Source organism: Coregonus clupeaformis, chromosome 16 (genome assembly GCF_020615455.1).
Source record: "Coregonus clupeaformis isolate EN_2021a chromosome 16, ASM2061545v1, whole genome shotgun sequence".
Taxonomy (NCBI): Eukaryota; Metazoa; Chordata; class Actinopteri; order Salmoniformes; family Salmonidae; genus Coregonus; species Coregonus clupeaformis.
In genome coordinates, this window is record NC_059207.1 from 57,966,877 (window position 1) to 57,977,295 (window position 10,419).

The 10,419-nt window shown below is 43.6% G+C and overlaps 1 pseudogene; it reads left to right on the forward strand.

Annotated features, from left to right (window-relative positions):
• Positions 1–10,001, forward strand: part of LOC121584014 — an 80,196-nt pseudogene extending 70,195 nt beyond the window's left edge.
• Positions 10,002–10,419: the final 418 nt, after the last annotated feature.

Sequence of the window (10,419 nt, forward strand, 5' to 3'; positions counted from 1 at the left end):
GATTACCGCTGCGCTATCAGTCTGGAAGGGATTTCATTGAAGTCGTTTGGGCCGATAGGCATTGCCCAAAACAAATTAGAAGGTGATTGGATCACCTTCAACCAATCAGAAAACAGAAGCCACAGCGCTGCATTTTTCGGAAGTAACACAAGCACTTGCCGTCTTTCAAGAGAAAGGCATATCGAACACCAGGACAATAGGCTTAGGCTATATAATAGCAGAAATATAGTAGCCTAACATCAGCCAGGGGTGTATCTAATGATTTTGCCATACCGTAGCGATGGATATTAGTCTACTGCATAGGATTCAATACAGAGATTGTCTTGATACAGTAACCTCCGATAGTCTACAGTTTATTTTGCAGAGTTCAGACTGTCATGTAAAGCTTTATATTTATCTGTCACAACCTAACTATGACTTTACATGTGTTATTGGCCTGTTGTCTACTGCCTGTCAGCAACTAAACCACCCCCATAGTTCATCAGAGGAAGCTGATTGGTCCGACGCAATGGTGAAAGAAAAGGCGGGGCTCAGGCCTTCGCAACCTTACCAGACTGATATCAGCTTGCAGGATCAGAGGCTTTGCGAGGCTAGGGGAACAGGACCGTCGCCTCCTGTTCTTGAGGATGTCATCAGGAACGGTGAAGAGGAAGTAAACCTCCCAGGCGTTTTTTTATTGGCCACAGCATATTGTTTTTATAGATTCAATTTGATCGTCCGACTGAGTTATTCCTGACACGGCACCGTCTTTATTAGTCTACTTTATTGTATTACAGAAACAAAGGCCCTCTTTTCCCAGGTGGCGGTTTCATTCACTATCCCAGAGTGTGTTGGGCCTCATGACTTGTATGTACCATTCGTCACCACACATGAACTTCCCTACCAGGAAATAAGTTATTTGAATTGAATACACTAGGGGAATTAAAATATCCATCCATAGTGAAGTGCATTATGGTTTCACTGCCTTCATTCCTTCTCCCTTCAACTCGAGCGCTGTTATGATTGTATTACACAGAAAAGATCAGTGTATACCTTACAATTTCCTCCCCATCTTCTCCTCTCCTCCCCTCCCTGATTTATTGGCAACCGGGCAGGGAGATGGACTCCGATGTCTGGCATTGGTGATCAGTGGGGGAAAAAGTGGTTGACATCAGAGTAACATTTTCTAATGTAGCCCCTTGTTGAAAGTGATGCACTTAATGTTGGCAAGAGCTAATGGAAAGTGCCATGTCCACTTGTCATGTTTTGTATTGTTGTTTTATAGTGTTGTCATATGGCTTGTTGTTGTTCATACTGTTGTCATATAACGTACTGTTGTTCATATTTGTTTTGGTTTTATTTCTTCCAGGCCGGCAGGTCTCAGAAAGCCCATGTCGAGAGAAACTTGAGAAGACTATCATACTGTACACTAAAGTGGTGAGTCAAACGGATGAGTCTACAACCATGTAGGCCTATGTGTTGCTACAAATGTACACTAGTTAGTTTCTCAGTAGTCTTGCTTGCATACCAGCGTACCAGGTACTGTTGACAAAGGCTGATATCCCAGCGCCAAATGCTTCAACTTCATCTGTCTTACTTGCTCTCTTTTTCTACTTTCTTCTCTCTTTCTCTCCTATTCTACCGTCCTTTCTATTTCTGCCTTCCTCTTTTCTGACCCTCTTCTTTGTTATCTCCCCTTATTTTATTTTGTTCTGCTTTCCCTTCTCCTTTTCTGCCATCCTCTCCTTACCCATCTTTTTTTCTACTTTACTCTCTTGTTAATTTTCTCCACCTTCTCTGTTTCTCTCATGTTTTTCCTTAACCATTCCTTCCCCCTCTTTCTCTTTCACTTCTCTATCTCTCCCCCCCCCTCTCTCTCTCTCTAGTTGTTAGATTTCCTGGAGGTCCATCCGTGTGCGTTCATCCCACTGATCCAGCGCTCTCTGGAATTTGCTGTCAGCTACGTGTTCACGCCGGCGGCGAGGGCCTGGTCTCGAGCGCTTCACCGTCCAGTGCATGAACCTCATCAAAACCATCGTCAAGAACGATGCCTACAAACCCTGCAAGAACATCGAGGGTAGGAGGAGGGTGGGGAGCTAGGGGCTGTCAATGTGATGGAATTTTGGATGACGGTTATTGGTCATCCAAATGATGCAGTCACCGTAAAAACGATGTAATCTTTTTTTTCCCTTTCAGTTATGGGGGTTATTTTATTTTCACGACGGTCTTCATGTAGGCCGTCATTGTAAATGAAGAATTTGTTCTTAACTGATTTGCCTAGTTAAATAAAGGTTAAATAAAAAGATCCACAAGAGTCGGGTGACACGGTTATATGTAATTGCCAGCCCTAGTGGGGGCAGGGGGTGGGAGGAGGGAGGAGGGAGGGAGAGAGAGATTACAATTAGGGGAGAGAGAGAGAATAGAAAGAGACAGAGACAAATGGATACAGCAGGCAAGATCAACATGGCGTAGCATCGTTAATACAGCTAACCACAAATAACTGCACTTATTTGGCAGACAGGCAGACAGATTGCAAGCATCATTAATGTACCATTCTAATAATATAATGGGTTAGGAGGCGCCACAGTTTAGTTTCTCTCTGAGCTGTCGAGACTTAGTTGTCGAAGGTTGTGGTTAGTTTTGAATAGTTCTAACCTGCTGTCTGGGGCACCCCTCTCAGACAGTAAGCCGGAGAGTCTGGAGGCCCACAAGATCAAGACGGCGTTCTTCACACCTCCCCACCCTCACGGAGATCGGACGGCGCCTCTGGTCTCCCACTACTTCTCTGTTGACAGCGGAAGAACTGGCCATGGGAGGAGGACCCAGAGGGCTTCGGCACGCTCACAAATACATACTGCTACTAATGTGTTAACCTGTCACCTTGCCAGCTTTTTTCTCCTCATGTTAACTCAGCTAATGCGTCCATCTGAATCTCCACACCATGCTGGAGTACACACACACTACACCCTCCCCATCTCATTGTTGCTCTTTTTTGTATTCCACAGCTGTTGAAGAAACCGGGGTGACTCCTGGAAATACAGTCTACGGGTGAGTGAATGACACACGTGCACACACACACACATGTGCACACGCAAAGATGCCAGTGCTCAGATACCAGGACAGACAGACAGACGACTTCTCAGCGCAGGCCAAGCCTTAGAAGCAGCCATGCTCTCCCCTGTGACTCCTCTCACTAACAGCTTTGCTGATTTTTTATTTCAACAATATATTCACAGTCACACCGAAGCTGATTATTTCCCCTCCATTTCATCATATCCCTCTTCTCTCCTGTATTGTTTGGGAGTCCTTGACTGGGGTCCTTGACTGGGGTGCAAAAGGATACCACAGCACAAGCCACATACAACCAGGAACCAGAGAATTCCTAGAGATTTGTGAGACAGAAAGTGTGTTATAGGATAAGGGTGGAGAGGTGAGATAGTGTTTTCTACCCGATGGCCTGTGATGTATGGTCTTAGTAGATAACCACACACACCATTACCAGTACTATTCTCCACACACAAGAGCAACAATATTCTCCCTACCAGAGGGAAGCATGAGAGTAGTCTTTAGCTGAACTGTCATACAGGAAAAGGAAGACACATATTTCGGTCGTCTTAAGCAAAATAAACTGTTCTGTCCCCCAAAACACAGTAACAAAGTGTCTTATTGCAGTGCTGGTCAATCAGTTACACTATCAATTAGACTTACACTAGCTGAGCGACCGTTTTGTTATTTTTCAGTTTTTAAGCAACTAACGGAGGTTCAATTATTTATTCAATAAAAATTATTGTATTACTTTTTTTAGCTTAATGCACACATTGCACAGTTTCTCTAGAGATAAATCCGATCAATCCCGAACTGTGCGATGTAGTAGGGTAGTTTCCAACAGGCCAATATTCTACATAGTTTAGCGCACAAGACATGGTAATTAACTACAATGACCATAATCCATTGCACAAGCATTTGTCCGGTCTGTATGTTTATTTTATGCCTGCTACATTAGGTTAGTGTGGGGCAGACACGGACAGCGAGAATGCATGATCGAGAGGTAAAGAGAATGCATGATCCAGAGGGAAAGAGAGCAGTTGCTTCGAGGTTTCTCTTGCTGAAACAGGGTTTCCGTTAGGAAAATGTGGCACCATAAATTTGACCAACAGCATTTGAATTTACCGGACATTTGAGGAATGTGAGAAATATGCAATGGGTGCGTATCCTGAAATCGCATTTAGATTATGGTAATGCATCTTAACTGAACATGCAAGTTGAGGATGCAACGATGTGCGGTCATTCTTACCGATTTTTGATGAGCACTTTGAAGAAGTTAGAATAACTGTCCACATTTACTTTTCCTCAGCCAACAAGACAAGTAACTAACAGCAAAATGACTTGCCTATGTCAATCTACTACCCCCATAGTAGAAAAGTTGCTAAAGAAGCTGACATTTCATTTTTCCTATACAGTTCAGCTAAAGACTGCTCTCATTCTTCCCTCTGGTAGGGGAGAATATTGTTGCTCTTGTGATGTGGAGAATAGTACTGGTAATGGTGTGTGTGGTTATCTACTAAGACCATACATCAAAGGGCACCGCACATGCAAGCGGTTTCATGTGACATATGACAATATACGTGAAATGTAGAAAGAAGGATCTAATATGCAACAACTAGCTTGGGTTGCTAATGTGACTAGGATTGTGACTTTGGCTACTGGACAATAAAATAAAAGTTGATATAAAAGAATTGCCTCTCACGGATATTGTCAGATTCTGGCTAGCTACTTTGAAGCGGTAAGACATGCCTCATAATATGTATTAAAATGTTCAGATTTCAAACAATTATGTTTTCAAAATGCATACTGCCTCCAGCTCATTGCAAGTTGTTGTGTGACACGCTGATGAAGCCTTCCCATTGCCTATAGTATTCATTTCCTGTTTGAGATGCAGTAGCAGCAGCTCTCGTACTGTCTGACAGATTTTCAGCTCAAAGGTTCTGTATCTGTATGTTGTACGCGTGTGATAATTAAGATGCGTAACAAATATACTATACACGCCTAAATGTAATTCCACTAAATGATGGAAATGAACCTATAGACCGATAAGCATGACCAGTCAAAAGTATTTCCATCGACTTGTATTTCCATCAATAAATAGGCTAAAAAGCATTATTTCGCAATGGGATTTTTTCTTCTACTAAATAACTACTAAAATTGTGATTTTGTCATCTTATCTCTATAGAGATGAGATGATGACTTGGAGTGACATAATAAGAGTCATCGAATTAAACCATTAACTGAACTATTTTATTAAAGTGATTAAGAATAAATGATGGTTAATATTGCTAAGCAGTCACCACCATCATAGGACTTTTTATATATAGTTTTATTCTGTGTTACAGCATTCAAAACCAACTAGTGCATTTCATGTTTTTTTTAAATAATCGAAACACGTTATTTTTTACCGAACCGACCACCAAAAGCACTAATAACGCTTCAGCTACTACTCTCAACCAAAACAGGCCATGATTAGAAAAAGGAGAAGTCTGCCCTCATAGTATTGAGAGCTGATACAAGGAAATGTGTTTGATATGGTATTGATATTGTGTATATGTATTAAGTTAGGACCAGTGGGTAGCATGGTACCAGGGAGGATGTTTTAGTGACGTCTCCTGACGTCTGTCTGTTTTCTCAACGAAGTGGGGTAAGCTTTGTGGGTTTTGGCTGCTGCCTGTATCATCTCCTTACTGCTATCAGACGCCTCCCTCCCTCTCCCCTCCCTACCTTGCTTCTTCTCTCACCTCTCTTTCTCTGATCTTCCCCTCTGTCCTCAGTTAAAGCCCCACTTTTGCTTACTTCCATAAGCTCTCTGGTTTAGGATCCAAACTTCTTTTGAAGTACACCAGTGTAGTGTAGTCTACCACTGATTAGGTCACAGTGGATTATGTAATTGGTGCCGACTCCTTTTAGGTGAGACTCAATTTAAATTAATTTTGACTCGCTGAGGATATCCGCGCACTCCTGTTTACTCCCAATCACAACTGTCTCAAATCTGCTGCCACCCCCCCCCCCATCAACCCTGCTTGGCTTTCAACTACAGACACTGATAACTGGGGCCAACAGTTTATTCTGAGTCAGGTCATGTGGTCATTTGCAAACTCAGGGCCTTGCCATATAAATTAACTCATCTGGACATGGCCATGCTCCAGTCCCCACTAAATGTATGCTGTTGGGAGGAAAATAGATCTTCCTTCCCAGTACAGTGGGTGATGTGTCCTTTTGATGTCTCCTGCCCTCTCCCGCCATGGTCATCTAATGAGCTGTGTGTCAGTATGGCTTTATTATCAATGGTCTGTATGGGCAGCAATACTATCACCTGGTTATTGATTCCCACTGGTTGTTGATCATGTCAGTGTTGTTGCTCCCTGTGGGAGAATATGTTTGATGGGTGGGTTGTGTTTGTGGCTTGATCTAATAAAGCTTGACAGGTGTTGTATAGGTGATGACTAACCTTACTCTGTGAGTGATACCTGGCTGTTGCTGTCGTGATAGTCTCATGCGATGCATACCACGTGGCTCCCTGCTCTTGATTTAGTGCCAGTGAACTGATGGAGAGGGAGTGTGTGTATGTCTTTTGTCTGTCTGTGGTGTGTTTGTGTTGTTGTTTACTTATCCCCCCCCTTTCCACCAGCTTGTACGGAAGTGTTATTCTTGGACATATTCCACAACTTCCGGTCAGACCCTGACACCAGTGCTGCTGGAGATGGTACTGAATCTACAAGGTAAGTCTGTCATTTGTATTGCTCTGTAAGACAGTCATTCCTGATCTCAATAAAGGTCAAATAGAAACATGTTTCACAGAATGGAGCATGATTCCTTTCTAACCTTGTCTTGTCCAACCACAGCTTTTGGTTGTGGGGAGTTGTCCACTTAAATGGCTCAGAACACGAGCTGTACCAACATGACCATTCAGGAGTATTTAGAAACACATTCTTTAGATTACAATATGAGATTTCCCCTGTGATAAGTCATTAGTTTCCAGGAGTGAGTTGTCAGTGCACACAAACACAGGACAATTACAGGGGTGTCTTTAGGCCAGTCTGCGTCTCTGACTGTTATATAATAGAGGACTGTCGGAGTGGGAGGAGAAATAGGATAACACTAGATTTGGAACAATTTAACTGAGAGCCCAAATATTGATTGTGAGAAGCCACTCCGGCTCCAGCAACAGGGGGTGTAAGTGAGAGGGACAGAGGCATTCCCATCATTTTCCCATGTCTCACTTATACATCATCTGTGTGTAGGTTTAACTTGGTGTATGTGTGTGATTGCAGGACCAACCAATGTGGAGGACTCTGTTCAGCTGCTGATGAAGGATGCAGGTGGGTAATCACGAGTTCTTGCCCGGTCTCCACTGCCCAGTAAGGTCAGAGGTCAGGGCTCTCTGCAAGGTCAGCGGTACCTCTGTTCCTCAGATCTGAAGCTGAGACATCCCAGATCAAGAAATGGCTGTAAGATTATTCCCTTGTCCAGAGGCTGTAAAAGTCTGTATATGATCAGCTGCCGCATTTTTGCAGTGACTATAGTCTGACGGGGTCTTAGAGTGCCTGACGCTCTGACATCACAGGATTTTGACGTGACGTTCTCATACAGTGCCTTGCGAAAGTATTCAGAGACCCTTTACTTTTTTCCACATTTTGTTACGTTACAGCCTTATTCTAAAATTTATTAAATTGTTTTTCCCCCTCATCAATCTAGACACAATACCCCATATCGACAAAGCAAAAACATATTTTAAATACATTTTTGCTAAATTGTATAAAATAAAAAAACATAATTATTCATACCCTTTACCTGCAGTACTTTGTTGAAGCACCTTTAGCAGTGATTACAGCATTGATTCTTCATGGGTATGACACTACAAGCTAACACACCTGTATTTGGGGAGTTTCTCCCATTCTTCTCTGCAGATCCTCTTGAGCTCTGTCAGGTTGGATGGGGAGGGCGTTGCTGCCTATTTTCAGGTCTCTCCAGAGATGATCGATTGGGTTTAAGTCCGGGCTCTGGCTGGGCCACTCAAGGATTGAAGCCACTCCTGCGTTGTCTTGGCTGTGTTGCTTAGGTTGGTTGTACTGTTGAAGGTGAACCTTCGCCCCAGTCCTGAGGACCTGAGCGCCTGGAGCAGGTTTTCATCAAGGATCTCTCTGTACCCTGCTCCGTTCATCTTTACCGATCCGATCTAGTCTCCCAGTCCATTCCACTGAGAAAACATCCCCTCAGCATGATGCTGCCACCACCATGCTTCACTGTAGGGATGGTGCCAGGTTTCCCCCAAGACGTGGCACTTGGCATTCAGGCCAAAGAGTTCAATCTTGGTTTCATCGGACCAGAGTCTTTTTCTCGCGGTCTGAGAGTCTTCAGGTGCCTTTTTGAGCTGTCATGTGCCTTTTACTGAGGAAGTGGCTCGTCCGCACTCTACCGCAAAGGCCTGATTGGTGGAGTGCTGCGAAGAGATCGTTGTCCTTCCAGAAGGATAACCATCTCCACCGAGGAACTCTAGAACTCTGTCAGAGGGACCATCGGGTTCTTGGTCAGCTCCTGACCAAGGCCCTTCTCCCGTTGCTCAGTTTGGCCGGGCCGGTGTGCCAGCTCTCCAGGAAGAGTCTTGGTGATCCAAACTTCTTTCGCATTTAAGAAGTGATGGAGGCCACTGTGTTCTTGGGGACCTTCAATGCTGCAGACATTTTTTGGGACCCTTCCCGGATCTGAGCCTCGACACAATCCTGTCTCGGAGCTCTACGGACAATTCCTTGACATCATGGCTTGGTTTTTGCTCTGACATGCACTGTCAACTGTGGGGACCTTACATAGCCAGTTGTGTGCCTTTTTCCAAATAATGTCCAATCAATTGAGTTTCCGACTGGTGGACTCAATCAAGTTGTAAAACATCTCAAGGACGACCAATGGAAACAGGGATGCACCTGAGCTCATTTTTGAATCTCATAGCAAAGGTCTGAGGGTTGTGTGTGGATTGCTTTGAGGATTTTTATTTATTTAATCCATTTTAGAATAAGGCATATGTAACAAAATGTGGATAAAGTCAAGGGGTTTTCTGAATACTTTCCGAAAGGCACTGTATACACGTGAATCTTACTGGATCCTTTAATAGATCTCAATCAGGGTTTGGAAAATAAGATAAAACAGGCAACATTTCCTGGGGATATTATTCACCACTGGGTCTTACCTGAAGTCCAGGTAGTGTTTTGGAACACAGAATGTCTAGATGAGTCATACCGGTATACAGGACACTGATGTTCCTGTTCCCTGCCTCCTGTGATTTACTCCCTAGAGAGACACCTTATTTTTTTCCCTGCCCCCCCTCTCTCATCCCTTGCTCCCCCGACTCTAGTTTGATCACTCCTTAGACAGACTATAACTCCCTCTCTCTGGGTCTCATTTGGTAGAAAGCCTGTCCTTGTCCTGATGTTGCTTCCAGTATTATCCTTCTCCCTCTGTGGTCGTTAGCGCACCACAGGTTCTCCCAGCGCTGTTAATGAGACAACGTTGTCCAACACACCACCACTATGGTGTCATCAGTTGTCCACATTGTTTATAGTTGACTGTGTCTCACTAAAATCCACATGTAGTGTCAGTGGGTTATTTTAGTGTAGTTACTCAAATGGGCTTTATGATAAATCAATATAACATCACTTTAATGTGTTTCTGTTTTATTTCCCTTATGCCCAACGTTTTCTTCAATATAAAACAATAAAGCTCAAATGTACGAGCTCAGGCGTATTAGATATCGGATTTACAAGAAAATACAGGAAATGGATGATATCTTCTCAATTGGCCCAACAGTATTTCATCGTTGAAAAAGCAACATTTATGTGTTGCTATCTTCACAGTGTGCAATGCAGTGGGGCTGGCTGCTATACGAGCTGTTTGACAACATTGACTTTGACCAGTGGTTCAACAATCAGCTTCTAAGCGAGCTGACGAAGTTTACAGGTATGTCCATAACTGTGTCATAATGATGCATTATTAACAATGATGGATTGCATTTGTGTAGGTGTGATGCTTTTCCAAGAACAAGTGCTTTCAGTAGGGTGTGACAACTATCCTGTTACCCAATCCGTGAACTGGGTTTCCTCTATGCGCCACCCAATGACAGTTGGGTTAATGTTGACTCAATTGAGCTTCATTTATGTAACCTCCATCCACTGTTTTCCCCATCTGTCCAATGCAAATCACTCCTTTAGCCAAAAACGATTGTCACTTCGGTTAGTGAGTTGGTGTCGTACAAACATCCAGACTCAGGCTGTGATGACTCTACAAAAGAAGAGCGAGGAGAGCCAGTGTTTTGGAAGGAGAGGAGAGGAGAGGTAAAGGTGGGGAATGTGGATCTCATGCAGTACAATGGAACCTCTCCGACACTTGAGTGGTCAAACA